This window comes from Chenopodium quinoa, unplaced genomic scaffold (genome assembly GCF_001683475.1).
Source record: "Chenopodium quinoa cultivar QQ74 unplaced genomic scaffold, ASM168347v1, whole genome shotgun sequence".
Lineage (NCBI taxonomy): Eukaryota > Viridiplantae > Streptophyta > Magnoliopsida > Caryophyllales > Amaranthaceae > Chenopodium > Chenopodium quinoa.
Genome location: NW_018745188.1, coordinates 16,171 through 26,619, shown reverse-complemented (window position 1 = coordinate 26,619; position 10,449 = coordinate 16,171). Strand labels below are relative to the sequence as shown.

Genomic DNA, 10,449 nt, shown 5'->3' with positions numbered 1-10,449 from the left:
GCTCACGTATATGCATTAAACTGGACAGGTTGTGGTATTTTAGTCATAACATTTGATATGTGACTCTGATTTTGATGAAACCAACGCCAAATTAAAGTTAAAACTTGGGGCTACAGATCCAAAGGTTGTAAGACTCGTAACTCTTCCTAGATATCCGGCTATGACCAAAACAAGTTGACGTTTGTGCAGTATACGGGAATAAAAATCCGAGTTGACTCAAAGGGACTATGACTCGATTTTAAGTCTATTTTTTAGTTCAAATTAATTAATTAAGAAAATTCCTTTAGTCCTTCATTAGTTTATTTAGACTTAAACACAAGTCAACAAACGATTGGAAAAAACACATAGAGTATGCACAACAAATAATGCACAATTAGTCAAGTAGGCACAATATGATGTAATGAGTTCGCAACCTAACCACGGCTCTAATCCTCTAAAGTTCGGGATATGGGTTGTCAAAGAGGGTCCATGGTTAATTTTCCGGATGCACCGCTAGAAAGCCTTACCTTTTGAAGGGTTGGCGCAAGTGGATGGGACACCGCAAGTTAAAAACTCGCTTCCATGGTTTGGTGAATTCAACATTCTCGGATGTACCCTTTGTTGCACAAAGCGTTCAATCAGGTAGATGGAGCATGAATTCCCAGAGGGTTATGTCCATATTTAGAACACATATGGGTTTAAGAGAAGTGAGAAAAACTTAATCAGGAATTAGAATCGAGCAAACAGTGCTAAAAACTGGTCAAAGTCACTACTACAAATCCCGTGATTTCTGGACGCTTTACTCTCGATGCTGGCCTCTTAGCGTCAACATGAAATTGTAAACTCCATGTTTAGTCGATGCATTTTCTAGTCTAGAAATTTGTGGACAATGAAAGGCGTCGAGGATTCTACATTCTTTGCACGTGACCATAATTTTCAGCCCACTCAAAACTTAACCGCCCTTCTACACAAAATAATAAACCCTGTAAACTCTCTGATTCTTTCACAACGAACCCTAATTCGCCGCCAACCCTTCTGCAATCTTCACATTTCATCTCTAAAGACTTTGAGATTCAGTGAATTCGGCTAGAAAACTGTGAAAATCGCATCTCTTCGTCAATATCGCCAACTCAATTCATGTTGTAGTAACATCCTTGCTGTTGTTATCGATTGATTTTGCTAGTTTTTTGCTTATATCTCACTGAAATTTGTTTTATTTATCTTGATATGTGGTTTCTTTTTGTTCAATTGAATCTAAATTTGTTTTAATGTTGTGTTTTTCTACCGATTGTTTTTGGTTCTTTGGGGATTTATCGGTTGAAATTGTGTTACAATGGGACAGATAAGTTTTCAATATGAAGCTTCTATGATGCTCCAATATCGTCTAATTATAAGAGGTATTGAATTGTTTCCCCTCTCAAGTTTACATTTTTAGGATTTTTAAAAGTAATTTATCTTAAGTTCAAGTTTTTCCAGATCTTGTTGTTGAAGTTGTTCTAGGTTCAATTTTTTTTCCTCTCATTTTCAATTCTTTGTGTTATAGATAATCCGATTTTTGCATTTGTACTTCAATTCGTACAATTAAAAAAATTCCCAATTTTTGTTTTGTACTAACAGCTTCAGTCTCCTCCGATCAACCTCTTGCACATCGCACAACTTCCGACGCTGCTTGCTACAATATCTTGGAGTTATTAATTAAGATATATTGAGTCAAATTTATCATTTTAGTTATCTCATAATTGTTCTGATAGTATGATCCTTTGTTTTCGTATTCTTTGTAACTTAACTAGTAACAGAGATATTCCCTCTTCTTTCTTGATTTGTTGAGTGTTATTATCTCTGAAATTGTGTAGATTAGGCTTGAATTTCCTGGGATTTAACTAATCAGGTGGCTGTTAGTTTAATCTTGTGAAGCTGGGGTGAAGAAAGCTTGGGGTGGGTAAGGTGTGATTGATATAGTGGGAAAGTTGAGTTCTTTGGGAAGCAAGTTAATGGACTTGGGGCTCCAAATTGAACAAGCAGAAACAACGACTCTCGAAAAAAATAAGGTGGAATTTAAATATTGTATCATTTTACATGATTATTTAGAGTCTTAGAGATATATTGATGCATTATTTTTCCGGTTTGTCTTAGCAATTAACTTGCATGAAAACTGCTGTTTATGGTTGAAATGCACTGTAATTGTTCCGACGTTAATATAATTCTATTAAGCTTTATTTAAACTAGAAACTGCAGAAACACCATGTAGATGATTGCCCTCTTTCTAGTTTTAATTTTCGCAAAAATGCAAAGCTCCACTATGAAACAAATGGCCTACATGTATCATGGAAATTAGCAGTGAACTTGTAGATTTTATTTTGCTGTATAGTGCATGCATTCTTCAAGTGAGGTTTAATTGCAGCAAATTAGAAAGATTGATACTGATGATGACATTTCGTCATGCAATATTTTAAGTTGGGTTTAGCTTGTAATATTGTTCATTAAGGTAGTGATAGAAAGTTTGTTTTTTTAATTTTTTTTTACTGTATATTCACTTTATGTTACAATCCTTGAAGCTCGATTTGTTGTATGGGCATCGCTTTCACCCTAGAAAGCTACTATTGTGTAGAAATAAGAAATTAGGGGTGGGATTAATAGTGCATTGTTATTTTATACAACAAAATGATGACATGAGTTAAATGTGAAATGTAAAATGTAAAACGTTACTTCGTAGTATATTGAGCTGAGGAGTTGTAGATTATCATGATCCCTTGCTTGATCTTTGTTTGAAATGCTTGATTTCTCATACATTAGAAATGACTAGGTATCTTTGTAAACTATCTCCCTAGTTAGAAATTTGATGTCACTCGTAATTTAGATTATAAATGGTTAAATATCTCAATGGTATTATTAGGTAGTGAACTAAGTTTCTTACTCAGGCTGACTTTATGAACAATGCACCCAATGTTCAGCACCCAATGCGATAGGATGCATTTGGGCTGCCAATAGAGCAGCATGCTATTGATGTATGTTTGTATTTTTATTTATTTTAAATCCTAGGACATGGCTTTATCACATTTTTGTTTACAGTTTCTTTTTGTCACAAACTATGGCCATCAGGTTGAATGTTTTGTGATAATAATTAGGTGATAAATATATTGTTTTGTGTGAAAAGTTTGATCTTTGATATGAGAACCCGCCGTAAAAAAAAAACAAAAAAAAAAGTTTACAGTACCTTTTTGTGTGTAAAGTTTGTCTTTGATATGAGAGCCTTGTTTAAGTATTTTTATTTTTATTTTTATTTTTAGTTTTTGCAAAATGAGAGTCCAGAGAGATAGTTTCTTCATCTGAAATCAGTCCACAAATAAAGGAACAATATTTCATCCCTCGTTTGGAAAAGGCTTTAAGTATCAATTTGTAATTTGTTGTGTATTGAGTTTAGATAAATAGGCTTAATCATTCTAATGGGATAGAGCAGTTATATTTTGATTCGCTTCCACAAGATCGAGGTGAATAGTTTGGTGGAATTTGATTGTATTTGACTGATATTCAATTTTCTGAATAAGAAGAGTTCTTGATATTGATATTTTTGTTATTTGCAGATGAATTATTTCAGATTTAGTGTTAGATTCTAAAATACTCAGCTTCATTATTTTGGTTGTATTAATTTGCATTTACTGTTCAAATATTGCTTTCGTTATAACTATGCTGCTTGTTTGGAGTGCTTGCTTGTTCCAATTGTTTTCGCTCCCTATGTTCCGATTATTGTGAACTGTTATTAATTTTTGGTAGTGTTTTGCTTTTGTTTTTGTTTAGCCATGCCATGAGTATTACAGCTTGAGGACGACACTGTTACTGTTACATGAACTCCAAGATTTTCCTAACTGAGAGACTGGCTTCTTACATAGAATTGTAGGCTGAAAACTCTACTTTGCTGAAGAGCTATGGTAAATTGCATTTCTTGGACATAAGATTGATCTTTGTGGTGTTTAATTTTGAGCTTTACATTTTTGTGAAACAGATTCTAGTTCAACTAGAATTTTTCATCAATATTGTTGCTGTTTCAGGATGTTGTGAAACAGCTTTACATTTTTGTGAAAGAGCTTTACATTTTTCATTGATATTGTTGCTGTTGCAGGATTTTTTCATCGCTATTGTGAAATAACTTTACATTTTTGTGGTGTTTAAGATTGATGTTGTTACAGGATGCTGATCAAGCTCCATCTAGCGTTGTTGCTCCATAATATTGTTGCTAATGTTGTTAGCCCATGATGATGAGGATCTACAAACATCAAAGGGTGTTCTGTGAATTCAAGGCCAACAATGATTCGAAACAATATGAACTTTGCTTTACGCTCCTTGCAAGAAGATTAAGGAGCAGCTACTTGGAGATCGATTGATTGAAGTTTTTTTTTTTTTTTTTTTTTTTTTTTTTTTTTTTTTTTTTTTGAAGAAATGAGCAGATTTATTCCACTAGCTAGTACTAGTCATGAGTGAAGTGTAGGTTGGAATTATATTTCTTGTACTACCTAATAGCAAACTCATTACAATGAGATATTGTCCATGTACTATAACATATTTATATGCAATAACAAAATTGGCTTAATTTTGTTGTGTATATATTGGTAATACTAGTATATACCAGTAAATTTTTTGTGTGAAATAATTTTTTTGGTAATTATATTCTAGATATTTTTGTAAAGAATCTGGACAAAAAAAAAAGTCACAAACAATGAGAATATAGACAGAAATAAGCGTCGCAAAAATATAAAAAATCTAATATATGAGACTATAGACACAATAAAGCGTCGCCAAATTTGAGGTTTCAGACACCAAAAAGCGTCGATAAACTTGAGAAAGTGCGCCAAAACTGCAAATTTTGACGCTTCGTATAAAAATTTGGACGTCTTATAGCGTCGAGATTTGCGACGCTTTTTTGTGATGTCTAATTTTCTCGACTCACATATTTTCGACGCTTTTTTGAAGTGTCGAGAAATATATTTTCGACGTTTTTTAGCGTCGAAAAATAGCTTGAAAAGCGTCTACAAAGGACGAATTTTCTAGTAGTGAGTTAGAACGCATATTTCTGGCTCGGTATTGGAAGAACTTGGCGCCAGCGAACAGAGGCCGTCGCCGCAATTTGGTTTTGTCGCCTGGCGACAGAGTCAAATCATTGGCGACAGACTCTGTTTTCTGACGCCAGTTCCTACATGCCTAAGCAGCTTTCTCTGCTTGATAAAATTTTCCAGTTTTGCACGGCATTATTTCAATCCTAGTTGTGAAAGATATTCCTCAAATTTCCTACGTGTAAAAATCCTATGTTTTTAACTCATTACGGATGGTCTTTCCAATGAGATCTTTTTTATGCATATGACAATAATGTTAATCAAAATTACGCACATGAAATACTTAGAACTTTTTGAGTCTCATCCACTCATTCTAAATCATTGCCGAAATAAATTTCAGGAATCAAAATAGAAGTCCTCCCCAGCGGAGTCGCCAAAACCTGTAGGGAATATTTCAAGCATTACCCTAAACTTGAACCCCACTGTGATCATACACTTAAGCATGGTGGCATCCATATGTAAGGAAGATAGAGCAAAAGAGTCGCCAACAAGTTTTAAGAACTTGTAAACTGTTCATAGGGTGAAGGTTATACCTCTTAACGATCCAGGAGATCGTTAACCCCAATAGGTTTGGAACCAAGACTGGAAGTTCGGGGATAAAGGTACAAATCTAACCTAAAAGAGATTGAACCTGCCCTAATAATAGGCCTCTACTTTATTCTAATCGTTTTCATGTGCGCTTTCTGACTAACATGCAATCAATAGGTTAACCCTAAACTTGTTTATCTATGTTGGTTGAATATTAATGCACAAATAAATCTATTATTGGCGATCACTTGAATTATAATCATATTAACCCTAAACAAGATTTTTAATTATCTTATTAAGCGTGATTACAAGTACCAATTCCCTTTAAACATGCATAAAAGGCGTGATCAAGCAATAACAATAATATATTTCAAGCAACATTTATAATCATTATAACAATCATAATCATGTTAAAGCATAATAATAGCAAGATCCTAGGCATGACACTAACAAGATTAATAACAAACCCTAGCATGTCACTAAACAATAAAGATCAAAGCTTTAGCCCTAACATGATACTAATATGATATTAGAATGAAAATAGAAAGCATCGCAGAAATCACAATTGTCATATTTGATATTAGAAATTATAGTTATTACCCTAAATATGATACTAGGAAGCAATAATAACAACCTTACATGATTTCTATATCATAATATTAATAAATCAATTAAAACACTTACTTGGATGCCTCGTATCTCTTTCTAATAATAAAATACACGCGTTAGTAACTTCAAGGAAAATATAAACAAACAACTGAATTAAACTAAATAATTGGAATAGAGATTTGGGACCAAACCCTCAGAAATTAAAACCTTTCACGTCTAGGGCAAAGACAACTTCGAACTTGGCTAGTTGTTTCTAGATCTTGTGAATGTGGAATTTTGTGTGCAAAAAGCTAGTTTAGAAAAAAGAGAGAGAGAGAGTAATTAAGAGATTCTTGATGAGAGTTGGTGATGGAAAACAGAGGTTTAAGGAGACTATTTATAGAGAAAATCAGCCAGATGTGATAAAAAACGAATCAGAGTTTTGAAAAGAATAAAACACGACCGCAGCGCCAAACACGCGCCTGTCGCCAAACGCTGTAGTGCGGCGCCAAACGCCAGGTCTGTCGCCATACGCTGGGTCCGTCGCCAGATTCTGGTCCTGTCGCCAGACGCTGCAATCAGTTTTCCTTGCGTTTTCTTATTTTGATAAAATTTATCCGTACAAGAGGCAAAATCGTATTTTCCTTAAAAAACACTTCTTTTATTCTGATTAAAAACTCATAAAAGTCAACTAATGTCAATTTATCAATGCTAATTAAATTAGGAATGAAAAGAACCTTCTAGAAGATTCTAGAAGACTATAATCAATTCTAATCGCATTAGGAATGATAAATCAATATTAGGCCCTCATCTAGATCATTGGGCCGCATATAAAGATCAAACTGGGGCCAGTTTAGTAATTTGGCCATAACTTCCTCATTATTCATCGGAATTGGGCTTATAATATATTGTAGGAAAGCTCTTTTCGAACCCGACCCAACTACACTATTATTGGACCCTTGCCATGGACCAAAACAAACTGGATTGGCTGTTTTCCTAAAATAGGTTTTCAAAAACAGAGCGAAAGTAAATAAATAAAAATAACCGTAACACTAGACCTTCCACACTTTCACTTCATTCGATTATGATTCAACATGAAAGGTACTCATCACTGGTTTTGGTTTTGGGGAGACACAAATGGGTGTCTACAGGTCCCCACCTAAGCCTAGGCGCCTTCTAGGAGAAAGCCTAAGATCCGGCCTCATCAGATCCTCCTCCATCTCAACTAGCTCAGAGTCTCCATTCGAGAACTCCTCTTCTCCGGTGTGATATTGCTCACTCTCGTCACTCTCTTGAGAAGGTTGAGGGTCATCATATGGGTGACCATCGTTGAACCCCATATTCTCCTATAGTACTCTCCAATACAAAAGAGAATCTTCTGGGATATCAAAATGGCGAATATCAACCCTAGTATTCCTAAACCTATACCAGTCCGGTAAGCCATGAATGTAGTTAGAGTAAAAGGGGTATTTGGCAGGCCCATACAATACCCTTACACCGTCAGCTTTCACCTCATCCAGCCTGTGCCGAAACCGCCTCCTTGCTACCGCGTCATGGAGGGTACAATGAGCCGTAGAATGACCAACCTGCCCACAAGATTTGCAAAATTTAAAAATGCCTTCATACCTCAAGTATACCCCTATCACTTTATTGCCTTACAAAGGTATAAAGCACCTAGAAATTAATGGCATACAGATATCTATCAGCATCGAGCCCTCAGTTCAGCTTGCATTGGGAGCTCATTTCCCTCATGGTCGAGCTCCTCAATGAAACCTACGTGTCTCAGGATCAGCCTTGCCCAGCTTGACGTCAGATACTCTAGGGGCAGACCATATACTCAAAACCAGACTCTCGTGAGTGAGAAACTGATATGGTGTGGCACATAATCAACTTGGTAATGTCTGAAATTAATCACCCTACCATCGATAATAACAGTGTTAGCACGTATAATACCCTCCTGGTTTTATTTAGCACTACACTCAAAAAGAAAAAAAGTACTAGATCTATACACCCTTATATCCCCCCTCATTATCCAACGAGAAGAGACAATATATTGAACAAAATGTTCTGAAGGGGGGCGTGGCCCTATGAAGAGACCGATAACACACAAATTAAAATCAATAGTAACATTTTCAATAAAGAAATCCTGCGGGGTAGGGATCAAAGGTCCCCCCCCTCAGATCTAGATTTTGCTCATTATGAGCATTAGGAAAGTTCCTATGATTACACATAGTTTGAAGCAGAGGGAATAAAGAATAAAGGACAAGGGAAATAATGAAAGAAAGAGGAAATAAGTTGGCAGAAATAGAAAAAGAAGAGGAAAGGACAAGAGAGGATAAGAGAAGTTAAGATGAGAATGAGTTCATATGTAAAATGCTTAGCATTTGTAGCCAAACTCAAGTCCTTGAGGACATAGATCACTCACGCATGGGGAGAAAGCTCCAGAACCATTAATACACTAAAAACCAGTAGCCGACTCTAGCTATAAGATCCCTGCACCAGTAGAATATCAGCATTTACTGCTCGAATTTTATTGGGAGGGAAAACCAAAGATGGGTGCTCAAAATATTGGGAGATGAAAAAAGCTGATAAAAGGTTAATGCTTTTTGTGGGAAACGAGGAGGATAAACAAAAACCAAAGTAAATATTTTGGGTAAAGGGAAAGTAGGATAGGAAAACCACTCAAGCAAGAAACCCTCCAACTTCCTTCCCACCTAGAGGCTATGAAGAGGAGTAGGGAATATTTGAGCAAGCAAGAACTCCTTGAAGGAGGAAAGATTAACCTTGGCAGCAGCTAGCAAAGATTCACTTCTAGTGAGAGACGAATTTTAGAGATAGAAAGTCTAACTTAACTATAGATCTTGAATCATGTTGTCTTGATTATTAAGCTAATCTTAGTTCGAATCATTTTAGTTTTGGGATGAAGAATACGAGAGCTTCAAACTTTATTAATGTTTCAATTTTGAAATTGTCGATAAAGTTATATATCCCTCTATTTTGTAATAATTGTCACATTTTCCTTTTAGATTTGCTTATACAATTTTAATATGTCCTTATATTTTACTATATTTTACTATTACCAACCCTATTTACACATAATGACTTACATTTGATTCAACAGCTTTGTCAAATGCGTTTGACTTTCATTTGATTCAATTAACTTTGCTTGAATGTGTTTGACTTTCATTTGATTCAGTTTGCTTTATTGTATATTTTTGACTTTCATTTGACTCAATTTGCTTTGTTGAATACATTATTTGACTTTCATTTGACTAAATAAGCTTTTTTTTTTTAATGTGTTGGATCGACTTTCATTTGATTCAATAAGCTTTGTTTAATGCATTTGCATTCATTAATTGATTCATTTACCTTTGTTTGAACATGTTTGATCTTCATATAATATTTAAATTCAAAAAGCAATGTTGAATGCATCTTAATAACTTTCAATTGATTTAATTTGTTTGCTTGAATGTGTTTGACTTTCATTTGTTTTAACAAACTTTGTTGAATACGTTTGACTTTCATTTGATTTAATTAACTTTGTTAATTTACAGCCCTCGGTCTCACTCACTTCTTAGACAGTGGTAGCTACAACAACTATTCCTTTTTTTAAGTATACAATTTTGAGGATATAAGCTGATGCATGATTTGCTTCTTTAGCTTGAATAAGTTTCCTCGGTTATAGGTTGGATTAGTTTTAGAAAACTGCATTACCCCTCCGACCGAAGGTTCTTAAAGCTTACTTGGTCTCTAAAGTGATGCTACAACTAACAAAATTCCGGTCTCATACTTCATTTTCTAGTAAGGGGACGAAGGCTTTCATTTGATTTAATTAGCTTTGTTTAAATATGTTTGACTTTCATATGTTTCAATAAGTTTTTTTAAATACATTTGACTTCAATTGATTGAATTAGCTTTATATGAATATCTTTGACTTTAATTTGATTTATTAAACTTTGTTAAATGCGACTTTCATTTGAATCAATTTGTTTTGTTTGAATGAGTTTGACTTCATTTGATTTAATAAGCTAGATTTGTTGAATGTATTAGACTTTAATTAATTCAATTAGCATTTTCTTTAATGTATTTGACTTTAATTTGATTCATTTAGTTTTGTTTGAACTTATTTGACTTTCATTTAACTCAAAAAACTTTGTTCACTACTAGAAAACAGCCAAATTACGACGGAAATTTTCCGTTGGAAACACCTCGTTTTCCGTCGGAAAACCAGTTTCCGACAGAAATCCGT

At 34.5% G+C, this 10,449-nt stretch overlaps 1 long non-coding RNA gene across 1 annotated transcript; it reads left to right on the top strand.

Moving 5' to 3' along the window:
• Positions 1-859: 859 nt before the first annotated feature.
• On the top strand, positions 860-4,564 carry LOC110710910. Its single transcript, XR_002509218.1, has 4 exons — positions 860-1,376; positions 1,597-2,027; positions 3,775-3,905; positions 4,148-4,564. It is a non-coding gene; the product is annotated as an uncharacterized LOC110710910 (long non-coding RNA).
• Positions 4,565-10,449: the final 5,885 nt, after the last annotated feature.